Here is a 19,608-nt window from a genome sequence, read left to right on the forward strand (position 1 = left end):
TCCTATAAGATGCAGGAGGGGAGAGATTTGTGCAAAATTACCTCTGCACCGGGAGAGATGTGGCGTGAGATCCGTGTGTCCCCGCGAGGCCACAGAGAGAGGACCGGGGCGGTGAGGCAGAGCAGGAGCAGGGGCAGGGCTTCCGTCAGGCAGGCTGCCTGCGGGTCCAGCTCGCCACCCGGCAGCCACAAGACCTCTCCAAGTCTGAGTCAGGTCTCATCCCTCCACTAGCTTCCTACAGCTCTTAGAGCAAAACCCGAGTCTTGACCCGGCCTCGAGGCCCAACGGGGCTGGCTGCTCTGTCTCTCTCTGGTCCCTGCCTCTCTCCCTCTGGCCATCTCTGTTCCTTGAACAGTCACACTCATTCTGGCCTTGGGGTCTCTACTCGTTTCTCCATCTTCCTAGAATGCTCCCCCGCACCCCGACCCCACCGCCTCTCCTGCAATTTTTAAATGATGCTTTCTCATCCATTTGGACGCTACTTCAGTGTGGTTTCCTCGCCAAGGCCCGTCCCTCCTCCTTGCTAAAAGAATCGAGTCCTCAGCCCCATCATGCTCCACCCTGTGAACCTCTTCATAGCATTCTCTGAAATAACTTTATTTGCTGGGTTGGTGTTTGTGTAGCCCTCCCCACAGGCTGCTTCTCTGGTGGCTCAGGAAGTAAAGAATTTGCCTGCAATGCAGGAGGCCTGGGTCCAACCTCTGGGTCAGGAAGATTCCCTGGAGAAGGGAACGGCTATGCACTCCAGTATTCTTGCCTGGAGAATTCCTATGGACAGAAAAGCCTGGCGGACTACAGTCCAGTCCATGGGGTTGCAAAGAGTCGGACACGACTGAACAATTGACACTAACACTCACCCAGATAAGATAGCCTTGCCTGTGCTTAGTTGCTTAGTCATGTCCGACTGTTTGTGACCCCATGGACTGTAGCTCTCCAGGCTCTTCTGTCCATGGGGATTCTACAGGCAAGAATATTGGAGTGGGTTTCCATGCCCTCCTCCAGGGGATCTTCCCAACCCAAGGATCAAATCTGCATTGCAGGTGGATTCTTTACTATCTGAGCCACCAGGGAAGCCCAAGAATATTGGAGTGGGTAGTCTATCCCTTCTCCAGGGGGTCTTCCTGACCCAGGAATCATACCAAGGTCTCCCACATTGCAGGCAGATTCTTTACCAGCTGAGCTACCAGGGAAGCTCTCAAAAAAACATCCGCCCAGGTAAGTGTTCAGAGAGCAGGTACGTCTTTATCATCATTATTTCCCCAACAATGTTTGAAATAACGGAAGCTCAATGAATATGGAAGAATGAATATTAAGGCAGATAAAAGTACAAAGTAGGAATAGAATCAAGTACTGCTGACCAGGGTCTCCCCAGGATGGGACTTTTGAGTCTGACAGCATACTGCAAAGGGCAAAGTGCAAAAGAGATGACATAGGAAACCAAGGCTTGCAGAGAGCCTCAGTCCCCAGCCCTTCCCAGAGCCTTACACATTACTCTCTTTCCTTCATCACAACATTCCTAATGGGAAGGTGCTCTCCTTGATTTACAGAAGAGGAGACTGAGGTTCAGAATGGTGAAGTAGCCTACCAAAGAGCCAATATATGGTGGCTCTGGGATTTTAATATGGTTTGCCTAACTCCAAAACTTGTTTTACTCTAAGGCAAACAGCAAAGTTTCGGCATATCTCCAAATATCACTGACTTTTTAAAAACAACAAATTATAAACCATTTATAAGAATATGTTCACCTCTTTCCTACACACATACGGTACTAGAATAGAACAATTCTTGTTGGATAACTAGTTCAAAAGTATATGACCCATTGTGAAAATGATTTTTAAAAAAATTCTCTTCAAATTTTACAGGGTTGAGGGGGGTATTTCCTGGCACTCATTCTGTGCTACTCTATTTGTCAGTTAGCCTATTGGCCTCTCTGCCTAAATTGATTTTAAGTTAGCATGATCCTCTATTCTTTTTACTTTTAAATTAAATTTTAAAATATTTTAAAATTTTTATTTATATTGGAATACAGTTGATTGACAATGTTGTGTTAATTTCAAGTGTTCAGCAAAGTGATTCAGTTATACATATATCCCTTCTTCTTCAAACCCTTTCCCCATACAGGCTATTACAGAATATTGTATTGAGTTCCCTTGGTAAAGAATCCACCTGCAATGCATGAGACCCTAGTTCGATTCCTGGGTCAGGAAGATCTGCTGGAGAAGGGATAGGCTATCCACTCCAGTATTCTGGGGCTTCCCTTGTGGCTCAGCTGGTAAAAGAATCCACCTGCAATGCGGGAGACCTGGGTTCTATCCCTAGGTTGGGAAGATCCCCTGGAGCAGGGAAAGGCTACCCACTCCAGTATTCTGGCCTGGAGAATTCCATGGATTGTATAATCAATGGGTCGGACACAACTGAGTGTAAATACTGTGCATATGCTATAGACAGTAAGTAAGAGCTTCCCAGGTGGCGCAGAGGTAAAGAATCTGCCTACCAACGCAGGACAGCAGGAGATGTAGGTTTAATCCCTGGGTTGGGAAGTTCCCCAGAGTAGGAAACGGCAACCCATTCCAGTATTTCTTGCCTGGAAAATTCCATAGGCAGAGGAGCTTGGTGGACTACAGTCTATGGGGTCGCAAAAAGTCAGATTCGACTGAGCACACACGAGCACGTGCTTTACAGGGAGCCCTTGTTGGTTATCTATTTTATACATAGTAATATGTATATGTTAATCCCAACCTCCTAATTTATCCCTCTCCCACTGCATTTCCCCTTTGTTAACCGTAAATTTGTTCAATTCCTTTTTATACTCACTCTCTGACCCATGTCTGTCGAGGGTGGGGATGGTGAATGTTAATCAAGGTCTGTCTACATGCAACACCTCCCTCTGATTTTATAAACCTTCATCTCCCCCAGACTGATAAATCCTCATCTTGGCAGATTGTTTTCATAAAGCAGCTCTCTTTTCACAAAGCAGTCCCTTTAGTCCACTCTCTCTGTACTGTCTCCTCTCCTATTTCAACTGCTTCAGGTCTGCTGAACAAATTACTCACAATAATCCAGGTATAGGTAAACTTTGGCATTGCATTTAAGCAGGATACCATTTCCTGCTTTTAATGCCCCTTTAAAAATGCCTTTTCTAAGCACTCTTGATTTTTGGCTGGCCATACAGCTGCAGTAGGAATAACGAGGCACAAAAATATACACTGACTGTAAAACCTCTTAATTCGGTCAGAGCTGATAGTTGAAAGCCCTTTAATTTGGAAGGATGGTTTGAATGATTGCGCCTACATTCCTTATCTTACAGTTGTCCATGCATAAGCCCATCTGCCATCCTTCTGCCCATTCATGTAAGATTGTGCTATCTTTCTATATTCATATTAGCCAGCTTGGCATTTCACTACCTGGAGGAACTTAGTAGTTTTTGCAACTCTGGAATTTCACCATATACTCCTTCTTTCAGATGATTTATAAATATGCTAAATAAATGCAGTCCCAGGGCTGATTACTTGCAGACAATACTGTTCATACAATCCAGAGAAATGCCCTTGCATTGTTCCTTGTTTTTTAAACATTAAGATCAAAGAAAGCCTCCATTTCTGAAAAATACAACATTAACCTTTTCAAGTATATTTGCAAGTCTAAAAACCACTACATTTTCTCATTCCCTTTTATTCTTATTCTCAACTACTTGGCTAAAGCTTCTATTAAATATAAATTTCTCCCACAAAATCCTCTCTGCCTTTCTCTCAGGAGGGAATTGAACATGATGGTGATGGTGCTATCGCAGACCCCTGAATCCTGCTAAGAAATGTTCTTAAAGCAATAAAAACATTCCAAATTATTTTGAGAAATAACTGACACTAAATAACAAGTGTGGTAAAACTGAGTGGGTGTAACCTCCATTGCTGCTTTTGATTTACTCACCGACAACTCAATTTTGGGCAAGTTACCTGACTCTTCTGTTTCCAGTTCTCTTGCCTATAAAATGAGGAGGTTAATGCCCCGTCTCAAGTGCCATTGGAAAGATAGAGTGAAACTGAAAACAATCAGCACAGTGCCCTGAACATACAAGATGCAACCTTCACAGGGTGCTCATTTCCGCTAACAGTCTCTAAGGATACATGGAAATCTGACCCGGCGAAACAGGGACTTGGTTGGTCACTTTCATGAAGTTAATCATGTCAAACGAATACGGTGATGCCTTGCAGGAAGAGATGTGGTTAACCTCAGAAAAGTCCTCATGGAAGCGACATGCTCTTGTAGGAATGGGTCTAGTTTCTAGCTATTAGTTTAGTACCAGAGCTAATCTAAAGGAAAGTATCCTATTTCTTCCATCCCACCATTTAATCTCCAACAGGAGGTAAACTGAGGTCCTCCTCCACACTGGAGCTCTGTTGCTGCCTCCCCCAGAGAACTACCCCCAAAAGGGAGACAGACATATAGGCAGCTAGAATGAACTAGTTAACACAGAATGTGATTTGTGTCAACAATGTCTGGGTAACTCCCCTTCCTTATTAGAAATGATCACATGTTATAGGAGATACTGATGATTACATTTACTGAACATCTGCTATGTTCCAGTTGTGCCAGGAACTGTGCCAGGTGCATTTATAAATGTGCAAATATCTCCTTGAATTCTTACAATAACAGTATCATTCCCATTTTAGAGACGCCAAACCTGAGATTTAGAAATACTGTTATATGTCAAGTGTCTCACTGCTAATGGATACCGTGGCTGGAATATGCATCTGATTATGAACCTGCTCTTTACCACTCACCACAGGCTCTTCTTGTTGCTGTCAACCTCTATAGTATTTGGCCTTAGTTATACTATTGTTTGGGCTTCCCAGGCGGCTCAGTGGTAAAGAATCCACTTACCACTGCAGGAGACACAGGAAATGTGGGTTCAATCCCTGGGTCAGGAAGATCCCCTGAGTAGGAAATGGCAACCCACTCCTGTATTTCTTGCCTGGAGAATTCCATGGACTGAGGAGCCTGATGGGCTTCAGTCCATAGGGTTGCAGAGTTGGACATGACTCAGCACACACACATACTACTGATTAACATTATAATTGCTCTTAAGCTGGTGCTTTTTTTTTTTCTTTGAGTTATCATGTTCAAAACATTTATACTGGGTCTCGATCATCTGAAAACATTAAAATAATACAGCTTCAATTTTGGACAAGGCTTGTAGCAGGGTTAAAGCTTCAGATCGAAAGAGCTCAGACACATATCTTACATAATTCCTTGTAAAATGCGTATATACCAAAGGACAAGAAGTCCTCATGGACCCAAGATTCAATCCAAGTTGACTAATATTAGACAGGTAGGGAAGGCAGACATTTGGCTTCAAAACTCCAAAGCTGACAATAAGAAATCCAATTGGCAAGACAATAACAGAGAGACTATTCTAAAGAAAGACAGTTATTATGGAAAAGTCAAGTCCAAAGGCAGTTGAGTTTGCCTTCAGTGATTGTCATTATAAGCAGATAGGGAGATAGTAAAATTGTGCCACCCTAGGCACCGTAACTCACAACCAGTCAGCCTGTAAACCTTCAGTTTTCAAAGAGTCAGAGCAATGATTACTGTGTTGGTAAAGAGTTCTGTATGGATTTCATCACTACTTGGGTGACAAGTTGCTGCTGCTGCTAAGTCGCTTCAGTCGTGTCCGACTCTGTGCGACCCCATACACGGCAGCCCACCAGGCTCCCCTGTCTCTGGGATTCTCCAGGCAAGAACACTGGAGTGGGTTGCCATTTCCTTCTCCAATGCATGAAAGTGAAAAGTGAAAGAGAAGTCGCTCAGTCGTATCGACTCTTAGCGACCCCATGGACTGCAGCCCACCAGGCTCCTCCGTCCATGGGATTTTCCAGGCAAGAGTATTGGAGTGGGTTGCCATTGCCTTCTCCGGGTGAAAAGTTAACTGCATGTAAAAGGAAGAAACCCTATTGGAGTAAAAGGTAGACTAATGGTAATATACTGAGGATTTAGTTACTCGAAGATATTGAGCCAATTCTGCTCAGCTCAAAAAACAATAGTGGGTTTCTGTCACAAATTATTTGGCAGACTCAAAGAGGAAACTCAGAGAAACTGGGTATAAATACTATATCACCAAACCATTAACTGGATTTCCTGGTGGTGGTAAAGAATCCACCTGCAATGAGGGAGACCCAGGTTCAGTCCGTGGGTCGGGAAGATCTCCTGGAGAAAGGAATGGCTACCCACTCCAGTATTCTTGCCTGGAGAATCCCACGGACGGAGGAGTCCGGCGGGTTATGGTCCATGGGGTCACAAGAGTCAGACATGACTGAGTACACAAGTAAGCATGCACGCAAACCATTAACTAAGAATAAATTATAATACACATGAAGATAAGAATGTGGTTCCAGCTGCTGAGTTCCAACAGGTGAAAAGTTAAAGTGAATGCTTGGTTTGGTTTTCATTATAACTCTCATGAGAAATGTGGGTCGAAGGGAAGGAATGTTGTTGAAACAACACAGGTCTGCATATTGGTTTTCATTCATCAGAGCAGTGGCTGCCTCCAGGAATCTTCTCCAATAGCAACTGAAGAGGAAAACGTCAGAAACCAGCTGGCACACTCCAACAATAGGAGAGTAACTGTGCTGAGTGACAATGCTATAATATTATGTCACTGTCATTTACATTTCTGGGTTTAGCTGTGGGCTTTCTGCTAGGCAATATCATGACATTACCCTCACACTGAATAGCTCACATCAGAATATATGTCACAGCAAGTTGGAAGTCAGGGTACCCAGACTTTTTTTTCCTTTAAAAATTTAATGTGATATAAATTAAACATGTTAAGTTTACTGTGATATAAATTAAATATGCTTTTTTCCTTTATCTGCTATTTAAAAATTAAACAAGGTTTTGATTATAAGAACAATACTGCTTTCCTGTTATAGAGACAGGAAATACAGAGAAACAAACAATAGGACAGATTATTCTAGGCTCTTAGTGTTTAGCTATATTTCCCTTCATTTTGTCCCCATGATTATGCTTTGTGGTGGTCATAACTAAGTACAATTTTCACTTTAATGTTTTTCACTTAATATTAAGCCTAAAGAACTTTCCTAAGTATACAACTCTTGGTAGGAATTTAAAGTAACTCCTTATTACCACACTGGGTTTTTAGAGAAGTTATGTCATAATTCATTAACTACTCTCCTCGCTGTTGGAAATTTAGTCTGTGCTCCTTTTCAGGAGAGCAAATATTCCATGTGTTTTAAAAAAATGCTATCATCCTTCAACTTCCATTTTTGTTGCCATGTTTGCATAGACACAATATGAAAAACACCAAAGAAAGCTGCAGGAATGCATGTGAGTCACGGAGAAGAGTCATGCAGTGACAGTCTGTCTCCATGTTCCACATGAAATCTCAATCCGTTTTTTGCCTGCTGGACCGCACCCTCCAGGGAAAATCACAAACCCACATAATGTTCCTCAGTGTCACATTTTGCATTTGTTATACTTTGGAGTTCAGATTTAGCTGACAGACATGAAATAACACATGTAGCTGGAATCCTCCAGTGATTACATAGGCGGCAGTGCTGGCTCACAGGCGATTGTAGTTTTCACCGCGGGACTGCATCTTTCTTATTTCTGGGTTTTTATTTAGGAAGGGATTTTTTATTTTAATTTTATTTAAATAATATTTTGGATGAAACAGTACAACCCTGCATGTGGAACCCCCATTCCATTTTAGAAAGTAGACTATTCCCCTCTATCCTTTGCAAAACGTTTGCCACCTAAGGACAGCAGCTCCCATGCAAGTCTAGAGCGCTCATCTACCTTCAGAGGGACCTCTTCTAAAACACTCCAAGTGCTCTGAATGCCCAGAATGGAAGCTGAGATGGAAGTTTATCAGCTCTTTTCTCTTCTGCAGAACTAAAATTGCAATTAAATGTGAAAGTTTTCCCCCTCCCTGGTAATGATTTCTAAACACTTTCCAACACTTGAGAGCATCAAGGCAAGCATGCCTGTGTGTCATTCAACTTCAACTCCCACAATTCCAGAAATCCTTGTTTGAACTTGCATTTACGTTTTGACCATGACATTTTCTCTCTCATTTCTTGGGCTGAAATAATCTGTGTTTGAAATGGTGTGGTGGATGGAAGGACCTCTGGAGGAGACAATCATGAAATTTTTATTCTTGCCTTGCCTCTTTTTCTAGCTAAGTGATCTTTAATGTTTTTGAAGTGTGATATTAAGCAGACAATAATAATCTTATTTGACAAACATTTATTGGATATCTTTCACATAATCACCACGTTATGCAATTTGAGAGCAACAAAAAAGAAAATTATTCAGTCCTCTAGGGCTCTCAATCCAGTAGATGGAAAATATTTTTAAAAACATGGGTATGTATGTATTCCTGCATATTATCCACATATCCATCCATCCATCCACCCACCTACCTACCTATCATCCATCCACCTAAATATATATGTCTACATAGGACTTCCCTGTGGCTCAGACAGTAAAGAATCAGCCTGCAATGCAGGAGACCCAGGTTTGATCTCTGGGTTGGGAAGATTCTCTGGAGGAGAAGAAAGGAACAGTCATATCCTATTTCTTTCCCTTTCTACTCTCAATAGTTTTCTATTCCTTCAGAGTTTTAGCACCAAATTCTCTCACATAGTCTTGCCAAGGGTGATGTAAAGCTCCCTCATCTTCCACCATCTGTAGCTCCTTCCCTATACCTCTAACACTTCAACTAAAAAAATTAAAACCTATGACTAGATTTTCCAATTTTTCTTTCCTTCTGCTATTACTTTTTATTGAAAATGCTATTAAATAATCAGCAAATAACAGTCTGTATGACAGATGCCATCAAAATACAACTGTGTTGGAAACTGGAGATGATGCAAAGAAATGGAAAGATACCCTGTGTTCATGAATTGGGAGAATTAATATTGTTAAAATGTCCATACTACTCAAAGCAACCTACAGATTCAATGCAATCTCTATCAAAACACCATGACATTTTTTTAATTTTTTTTACAGAACTAGAACACATAATCCTAAAATGTGTATGGGCCACAAAAAATCCTGAAGAACCAGAGCAAACTTAAGAAAAAAGAACAAAGTTGGAAGTACCAAACGTCTTGACTTCAGACTATACTACAAAGCTGCAGTAATCAAAACAGTGTGGTATGGCATGAAAAAAGACACATAGATCAATGCAATAGAACAGAGCCCAGAAATTAACCTGTGCACATATGGTCAATTAATCTACTACAAAGGGGGCAACAATATACAATGAGGAAATGACAGTCTCTTTAACAAGCAGTGTTGGGAAAACTAGATAGCTAGATGTAAAAGATTGAAATTAGAATATTTTATGCTGTACATAGAAATAAATTCAAAATGGATTTATTTTATAAAAAGATCTAAATGTAAGTTCTGAAACCACAAAATTCCTAGAAGAAAACGCAGGCAGTATACTTTTTGACATCAGTTCAGTTCAGTCGCTAAGTTGTGTCCGACTTTGCGACACCATGGATCACAGCACGCCAGGCCTCTCCGTCCATCACCAACTCCCGGAGTTCACCCAGACTCACGTCCATCGAGTCAGTGATGCCATCCAGCCATCTCATCCTCTGTCGTCCCCTTCTCCTCCTGCCCCCAATCCCTCCCAGCAACAGGGTCTTTCCCAGTGAGTCAACTCTTCACATGAGGTGGCCAAAGCATTGGAGTTTCAGCTTCAGCATCAGTCCTTCCAATGAACACCCAGGACTGATCTTTAGGATGGACTGGTTGGATCTCCTTGCAGTCCAAGGGACTCTCAAGAGTCTTCTCCACCACCACGGTTCAAAAGCACCAATTCTTTGGCACTCAGCTTTCTTTATAGTCCAACGCTCATATCCATACATGACCACTGGAAAAACCATAGCCTTGACTGCTGCTGCTGCTGCTAAGTCGCTTCAGTTGTGTCCGACTCTGTGCGACCCCATAGACAGCAGCCAACCAGGCTCCCCAGTCTCTGGGATTCTCCAGGCAAGAACACTGGAGTGGGTTGCCATTTCTTTTTCCAATACATGAAAGTGAAAAGTAAAAGTGAACTCGCTCGGTTGTGTCTGACTCCTAGTGACCCCATGGACTGCAGCCTACCAGGCTCCTCTGTCCATGGGATTTTCCAGGTAAGAGTACTGGAGTGAGGTGCCATTGCCTTCTCCTAGACGGACCTTTGTTGGTAAAGTAATATCTCTGCTTTTCAATATGCTATCTAGGTTGGTCATAACTTTCCTTCCAAGGAGTAAGCATCTTTTAATTTCATGGCTGCAATCACCATCTGCAGTGATTTTGGAGCCCAAAAAAATAAAGTCTGACACTGTTTCCCCATCTATTTGCCAAGAAGTGATGGGACCAGATGCCATGATCTTTGTTTTCTGAATGTTGAGCTTTAAGGCAACTTTTTCACTCTCCTCCTTTACTTTCATCAAGAGAGTTTTTAGTTCCTCTTCACTTTCTGCCATAAGGGTCGTGTCATCTGCATATCTGAAGTTATTGAGATTTCTCCTGGCAATCTTGATTCCAGCTTGTGCTTCTTCCAGCCTAGCATTTCTCATGATGTACTCTGCATATAAGTTAAATAAGCAGGGTGACAATATACAGCCTTGACGTACTCCTTTTCCTATTTGGAACCAGTCTGTTGTTCCATGTCCAGTTCTAACTGTTGCTTCCTGACCTGCATATAGGTTTCTCAAGAGGCAGGTCAGGTGGTCTGGTATTCCTACCTCTTTCAGAATTTTCCACAGTTTATTGTGATGGCTTTGGCATAGTAAATAAAGCAGAAATATATGTTTTTCTGGAACTCTCTTGCTTTTTCCATGATCCAGTGGATGTTGGCAATTTGATCTCTGGTGCCTCTGCCTTTTCCAAAACCAGCTTGAACATCTGAAAGTTGGCAGTTCATGTATTGCTAAAGTGTGGCTTGGAGGATTTTGAGCATTACTTTACTAGCATGTGAGACAAGTGCAATTATGTGGTAGTTTGAGCATTCTTTGGCATTGCCTTTCTTTGGGATTGGAATGAAAATTGACATTTTCCAGTCCTGTGACATAGGTGTTAGCAATATTTTTTTGAATCTGTTTTCTTGGGCAAGGGAAATAAAAGCAAAAATAAACAAGTGGAACCTAATCAAACCTAAATGCTTTTGCACAGTTAAGGAAACAATCAACAAAACAAAAAGGCAACCTCCCTGAACGTGAGAAGACATTTGCAAATCATATGTCTGATAGGGTGCTAATATTCAAAATACTTTAAAAGTATATAAAAAACTCATATAACTCAATATCAAAACATCAAACAACTTGATTTTAAAAATGGGCACAGAACCTGAATAGACATTTCCTCAAAGAAGACATACAGCTGGCCTACAGGCACATGAAAAGATGTTCCACATCACTAATCATCAGGGAAATGCAAATCAAACCACAGTGAAATATCACCTCACACTTGTCAAAATGGCTGTTGTATAAAAGAAATAACAGGTGTTGGTGAGGATGTGGACAGAATAGAATCCTAGGACACTGTTGATAGGAATGTAAACTGATGCACCCACTATGGAAAACAGTATGGAGGTTCTTAAAAAAATTAAAAACAGACTACCAAATGATCCAGCAATTCCACTCCTGGGTATATATCTGAGAAAAATGAAAACACTAATTTGACAAGATATATGACCCCAATGTTTGTAGCAGCATTATTTACAACAGCCAAGATATGGAAGTAACTTAAGTGTTCATAAACAGATAAATGGATAAAGAAGGTAACATGTGGTATATACATACAATGGAACATTACTCAGCCAAAAAAAGAATAAAAATTTGACAGCAACGATATGAATGAATCTGGAAGCTATTACGGTTAGTGAAATAATAAGCTAGGCAGACAAAGACAAATATTACGTATTTTCACTTATATGTGGAGTCTTAAGAATAAAACAAACAAATGAATATAACAAAACAGAAACAGACTCACAGATACAGAGAACAAACTGCTGCTGCTGCTAAGTCGCTTCAGTCGTGTCCGACTCTGTGCAACCCCAGAGACGGCAGCCCACCAGGCTCCGCTGTCCCTGGGATTCTCCAGGCAAGAACACTGGAGTGGGTTGCCATTTCCTTCTTCAATGCATGAAAGTGAAAAGTGAAAGGGAAGTCGCTCAGTCGTGTCCGACTCTTAGCGACCCCATGGACTGCAGCCCACCAGACTTCTCCATCCATGGGATTTTCCAAGCAAGAATACTAGAGTGGGGTGCCATTGGGGTTACCAAAGGCAGCCAAGTGGGAGGGGGCAAGGCAAGACAGGTAAAGGGGAATAAGAGGCACAAACTACTAGCTATAAAATAAATGTTACAAGGATGTAATGAACAGCACAGGGAATACAGCCAGTAATTTATAATGACTTTATATGAAGAATGGGCTTCCCTGATACTCAGTTGGTAAAGAATTTGCCTGCAACTGGAGACCCGTTTGATTCCTGGGTCGGGAAGATCTGTGGGAGAAGGGATAGACTACCCACTCCAGTATTCTTGGGCTTCCCTTGTGGCCCAGCTGGTAAAGAATCCACCCACAATGCGAGAGACCTGGGTTCGATCTCTGGGTTGGGAAGATCCCCTGGAGAAGGGAAAGGCTACCCACTCCAGTATTCTAGCCTGGAGAATTCCATGGACTACAGTCCATGGGGTCGCAAAGAGTCGGACATGACTGAGGGACTTTCACTTTCACTATATAGAGGATAATCCATGAACATATCAAAGTTGTACACTTGAAACTAATGTAATACTGTAAGTCAACTGTACTTAAAAAACAAAACCAAACCCAAAACACAACTGTTAACCTATGGCAAGGAAAAGAGGTTCTAAGGTAGAGAGAGAGAAAAGGACAGTGAGAGAGGAGTGTGACAGGGAGGTGAGGCTGGGTGGGGGGTGGAAAATGTGTGTTTTCTGAATGGAGTCTTTCTCAGTAAACAGGAAATACTAATCATGAGGCAATGAGATAATCTCTGCATAGAAAGAGAGACCTTAATGGTATAATTGCCTCTGAGTGTTTTAAGGGTTCTGGAGATAGAAAGCCTTCTTTTGTAATCAATGAGAATCTTAGGTTTATTTGTAAAGCTCTCTGAATTACCTCTTGATTAAAGTACTAATTTTCTGATTATATTTTCACATAAACATTGCTCCAGGAGATTTTTTAAAAAATGCAAACCAACCAACCAACCAACCAATCAACTCCTAACTAATTTCCTTTTAAGTTACTTGTGAGTACAGTTTACTGCAAATTGTGTTTTCATAGAAGAAATTTTGTTTGCATTGCTCAATAACCCAATTGTTGAGACTACTGAAGGAAAAATTTGTTATAAAAAAAATGGGAACTATGTGCTATATCCCACATCTGATGTTATTCTTACAGATGTGATGATGGGCTAATAGCATTTGAAAATTTCAAATCTCTTTGCAGTTATTATTAATACCTAAAAATGCTCTGCATCTTAAAAAGTACAGAGGACACACTTTTGCTTATATTTTGTTAACCATGCAGGATATTTATTTTTTAAATAATTTGATTTATTTTGGCTGTGCTGGGTCTTCACTGCTGTGTAGGCTTTTCTCTGGTTGTGGAGAGCAGAGGCGATTCTCTAGTTGCAGTGTGTGGGCTTCTCATTGCAGTGGCTTCTCTTATTGAGGAGCACAGCCTCTAGGGCAGGCAGAGCTTCTGTAGTTGAAGCTCTTGGGCTCAGCAGTTGTGGTTCCCGGGCTCTAGAGCACAGAATCAGTAGCTCTGGCACATGGGCTTAGTTGCTCCAGGGCATGGGGTCGAGTGGCATTTGATCAGGGATCGAATCCGTGTCTCCAGCATTGGCAGGTGGATTCTTTACCATTGAGCTACCAGGAAAGCCCTGGATATTTATGGTTATTGAAAGTACTTTTCAACTGATTTTATTTAGGTTTTTGAGATCATAAAACTTCCTGTCTATTATATTGTATGCCCAATGTGCTCATTATTGTAAATGAAATTACAATGAACAAAATTCATTATTAATACATGTCCATTTACTATAAATTAAACTGAGATATATAAAATATATGGATTATACATATCTGAAGAGAAGCTTGAAGACAAGTTGAACCTCAAGAGACAATCTCAGGTGAGGTCCTGATTATCCAATTTTTGGATTATAAATGGTCTCCTTTTCTTCTCACTTACTGCCTCTTTCTTGCTGTGCAGCTACTTTAATGACATGTAACACCCTCCATCAGAGGTTAGAAGAGTGAAAGAGGCAATGAATTCAAACCAGTCAATTCTGTTTCTCGTCAGCTGCTCTGATAAAACAATTTGGTGTGGGAGGAGGCAAAAATCTATCTAAAACTAGCTAAAATTAAGGTGTAAAAAATGCTTGCATGGATTTTACTTAGCCTAGCTAGCTATTACTGCACTTTAGAATTGGGGGTTCACTATATTTCACCCCCTGTACAGAAGGAAAAAGGATGTTAAAGATGAAAAAAAAAGTATTTCTAAGGAAAGCAGATCTTATTGTTAGTCCCATGGACAGAATCAAGAGGAGAAAGCAGGATGGTAGTGAGAGAAAGATTTTTTATAATCCTTTTTGTTCATTGTTTCTTATGACCCTCATTGGCTATCTCCGTATCATCTTTATCTTCTGAAGAATCACATAACAGAATAAACTTGGAATCACTATATACCCACTAGAATGGCTAAAACAAAAAAGACTACCTGTTGTATAGCACAGGGAGCTCAGCTCAGTGCTCTGTGATGGTTGGCCTAGCTGGGTGGGATGGGTGGTGGGGAGGGGAGGTCCAAGAGGGAGGGGATATCTGTATACATACAGCTGGTTCATTCCTCTGTACTGCAGAAACTAACACACTATTGTAAAGCAATTATATTCCAATAAAAAAAATAAAAAAGACTGACAATACCAAGTGGTGGTGAGGATGTGGAGAAACTAGGACTTTCATACTGCTAGTGGCAATGTGAAATGGTATATATAAGTGTGGGACAACTGCCAATATCTCCTATTATGACTCAGTTTCTTATCATACAACCCATCAAGTACACGCCAAGGTAGCAACTCAAGAGAAATGGAAACATGTTCAAAGACTTGAAAATGAATGTTTAGATGGCATTATTCATAACAGCTAAAACCCAGAAGCAATCCAAATGTCTTATCTAATGGCAAATGGATGAGTCAAAGCTAGTATAATACATTCATGCAATGGAATACTAGTCAGAAATAAAAAAGAACAGGTTACAGATACAAGCTACAGCATGGATGAGTGTCAAAAACAATATTCCAAGTGAAAGAAGCCAGACACAGAAGATTGCATGCTGTATGATTCATTTTTTTAAATTAGAGGATAATTACTTTACAATATTGTGATGGCTTTTGCCATACATCAACATGAACTCCCACTGGCTATTTATTTTACATATGGTAATGCATATGTTTCAATGCTATTGTATGATTCATTTTTTGATGTCTCTAGAAAATATAAAACTGGATCTAGAGAAAGCAGATCAGTGGTTGCCTATGGTGGGAATGGGATTGACTGCAATGGCTGGGAGGGAATTTTTTAAACTGATAGAAATATTCTAAAATCGAATAGTACTGATAAGTGAACAACTGTATAAATTTACTAAAATTCACTGAACTGTGTATTTTAAATGGGTAATTTTTATGATCCATAATTACAGAGCAATAAAGCTGTTTGAAAAAAAATGAATAATGCCGGGAAGAAGGCCCTCAGTAGTTAGTATTCAGCAAGTGAGGTGTAAGTAAGCTATTCCTGAAGGTTGCAATTCAGGTTGGTCCAGAGAGCAACCACTGCCCTCCAGGAATGTGTCGTTTTCCACGTGGACTAAAGGATAAGCAACATGGGAACTGCAGGGTATCCAGGATCTTTCAAGGGAAATGGGACCCAAAAGGTAGATCTGCTCTAGGTACAGAGTGCTCTTTAGCCACAAACAAGTGAGTGAGCAGGACATTCTGTGTTACACGTGTGCAGGAAATTAGGACCTATGGCTTCCAATGTATATTTTGAGAGTCTTACTTAATTCTCTTAGCCATGACACTGGTACAAATGGTTATGCCTTTTATATATATATATTTATTTATTTATTTGGCAGCACCAGTCTTAGTAGCATTCAGGATCTTTTAGTCGTGGCATGAAAGATCCAGTTCCCTGTCCATGGACTGAACTCAGGCCCCCTGCATTGGGAGTGCAGAGTCTTAGCCCCTGGACTGCCAGGGAAGTCCTGTTTATATTTTTTAAATGCTTGCAGCAAATGGTTTGTGAATGCTTGAAACGAGTGCAGTGCTCACTAGGAGCCAACATGGGTTCTGTAGAGGTAGCAAGTGTGTACATGGGTTCTGTAGGGATAGCAAGTCTGATAATGAGATGCCCCCAAGCACCAGGAATAAGGTTGCATTCTAAGCACTTAATCACACCGACAGAATGAATGGAGACAGAATGATTTTCGGCCCAGAAAGAGCTTATGGAATAGACTGGCAATTTGACTATTTTGTTGAATCTGTGATACTGAAACCCAATTGAACAAAGAAGGTATGTGTCAGGATGGATGGGCATGCAAGCAAGGGTGGAGGGCAGATTCAAGCGCAAAATAGTGGATAAAAACACAATTAGAGAGTCTAGCCTTGGCAGTACTGTTGGGACAGAGAGCTTGACTAGAGAAAGGAAGCCCCTTGATCACTTGGGAGGTATTTTCTGCCACTGGGCAGAGACTATTTCAGGTTTCCCAGGTGGTGCGAGTGGTAAAGAACCCATCTGTCAATGCAGAAGACTCAAGAGACTCAGGTTCGATCCCCGGGTCAGGAAGATCTCCTGGAACAGGACACAGCAACCTGCTCCAGTATTCTTGCCTGTAGAATTCCATGGACAGAGGAGCCTGGTGGGCTATGGTCAGACATGACTAACATGACTTAGCATGCACTCAAGAGACTATTTCGTCAGGCTTCGTATTGATCTAAGCAAGATATCCCTCAAAATTCCTCTTCCTCCAATACCATGTGCATCAGGAAGCAATCACAGAATCAGGTTTTTTTTTTTTTCGGTTCCCAGATACCAGGAAAGGAAGTATGACAGATTGGGGGCGGGGAGCCTTTGATCACAGTTAGGGAAGCCTTCCCACAATACATTAACAGACTGCAAATCTTGCTGCTATGCTGTTCTCACGTCAACTAAATCAACACCACAGAAGCACACAAGATTCTATCAGGAGAACACAGTGACTGAGAGCAGGGCTCAGTGTCAGGGTGACTGAGTGTGAGCCGCGATTCTGGCACTTACTATATATGACTTTGGGTCAATTATTTAGCCTTGCTCAGCTTCACCTAACTCATCCAAAATAATGGGAGTTAAAAAAAAATAGTACTTACCTTAGTGTTGGCATTAAATGAGATATATGAAAAGCACCTAAGCCCAGTGCCCAGCACAGAATGATTCTCAATAAATAGAAATTCATTCACTGTGTGATTTAGTCCAGTTTTTTTAACCAGAAGGGCTGAGCCCAGCCTCTGGAACTTGGTCACGCATCAACGTCACGTCACCACTGGAAATGGCTCACTCAGCAACTGGCCAGGCATCTTTTCTCCAAAACGACACCTGCACCATCAGCCTCTCTTCAAACTTCAGTGTTCTCATTAAAAATAAGTTCTTGCTGCACTACATTAATTTCCTCTTTTGACAGGGTTATTAGTATGAGGTTGACAGACCAGGAGAATGCCATAGATATAGTGCCTTTGATTTCAACAAAGCTCTTGATGAAGTCTTTCATTATCTATAAGATGGTGGGTTCTAGGAGAAAAAAATTAAGTGGATTCCCAGCTGGTTGTAAATCTATATCTAAGAGGCTTGAAAATTCTGTTTCAGCCTGTAGGGAACCACAGATAGAATGCCATAGACCTCTGCCCCTGGGTTCTGCTCTATTCAATACTGTTATTAATGGCATCCAAGTAGACCTAAGAGGAATGTGTATCAGAATTTTCAATGACACAGGTGGTAAAGGATATTGAATATGGTAATAGGCCAATGCAAAATTCAAAATTCCCTCAACAGGCTGACAGGCCATGTTGACACCAAAAAAGATGCAATTTAACATGGATAAATGCAGTGTCCTACACTAAGGTGCTGAAGGAAATCAACTGTGCAAGTTCAAGATATGGGAAGATATGGTTTTGCCACAGTTCACAGAAATATCTGAATTTTTAGTTGAACAACAACAACAACAAAGAGGCTTTCGTGGAAAGAACACAAAATGACAGGTCAGAAGAGGGAAGGAATACACATATAATATCGATCAGCTCATCTACCTTACCATTTCAGTCTTATAAGTTTGGTGTTTATTTTAGAAATGAATAGACTGGGGCTCCTGGAAAATCCCATGGAGGGAGGAGCCTGGTGGGCTGAAGTCCATGGGGTCGCTGGGAGTCGGATACGACTGAGCGACTTCACTTTCACTTTTCACTTTCATGCATTGGAGAAGGAAATGGCAACCCACTCCAGTGTTCTTGCCTGGAGAATCCCAGGGACGGGGGAGCCTGGTGGGCTGCCGTCTATGGGGTTGCACAGAGTCGGACACGACTGAAGTGACTTAGCTGCAGCAGCAGGGATTTTAGGAACTTGACAAAGCAGGTGACAAAGACAGGAGCTGACTTCCAAAATTCATGCTCTTTATATTTGTTATCTCCTGCTGCCATTTCTTTCTCAGAGGTGCTGGCAGGCCCAAGTAGGACAGTTTTAATAGTAGCACCTAGCATGGTGCCCGACCCACATCTTCTGCTTGAAAGTTCTTGGTCTTTCCCCAGAGACTCATTTAGCTGTAAGGCTATGTGCTAATTTAAAGGACTGGTATTTTATTTATCATGGATCCCAGGTGGCACAGTGATAAAGAATCCGCCTGTCAATGCAGGAGACAGCAGATTCAGGTTCAATCCCTGGGTCGGGAAATGACAACTCACTCCAGTATTTTTGCCTGGATAATTCTATGGACAGAGCAGCTTGTGGGGACTATAGCCCATGGGGTAGAAAAAAGTCAGATACAACTGAGAATGCATGTGGTCACAGTCAGTTATTTATTACAACATGATCCCTACAGTTTATTCTAAGTCTTTTCAAGTTTATCTATTAATTTTAACTACCACAGAAATGATTGTTAATATTTCTTATATTCTTTTTACTGTCTCACCATTATTCCAAAACCCTTCTTCATGCCAGAAGGGGAAGCCCTGGCCAGGAAAAGGTAGAGGGAAATTTGAGGGCAATCTGAAGTCTGTCAGTCAGTAATGATTCCTAGAATAGTAAAAACCTTTTTCTTAAATTAAGGTAACTTTCAAGGGCTGCATGAGATGTTCCATGTTGCATATTTACATGATAAAACTTCAATTACCTTTAGGTAATGAGGTGATGTGTTAAGTAACCTTAGAATAATGATATGCATATAGCATACAAAATTTTCACTTAGTGTATCAACTCATTGGAAGAGACTCTGATGCTGGGAAAAAGACTGAAGGCAAAAGGAAAAGAGGGTGGCAGAGGATGAGATG

General features: G+C 41.3%; 1 protein-coding gene across 5 annotated transcripts in view; it reads right to left on the reverse strand.

Moving 5' to 3' along the window:
* Nucleotides 1-19,608, reverse strand: part of ANKS1B (ankyrin repeat and sterile alpha motif domain containing 1B) — a 1,160,119-nt gene that overhangs the window by 100,437 nt on the left and 1,040,074 nt on the right. The gene's annotated exons all lie outside the window — the stretch shown is intronic.

Source organism: Bos javanicus, chromosome 5, assembly GCF_032452875.1.
Source record: "Bos javanicus breed banteng chromosome 5, ARS-OSU_banteng_1.0, whole genome shotgun sequence".
Taxonomy (NCBI): domain Eukaryota; kingdom Metazoa; phylum Chordata; class Mammalia; order Artiodactyla; family Bovidae; genus Bos; species Bos javanicus.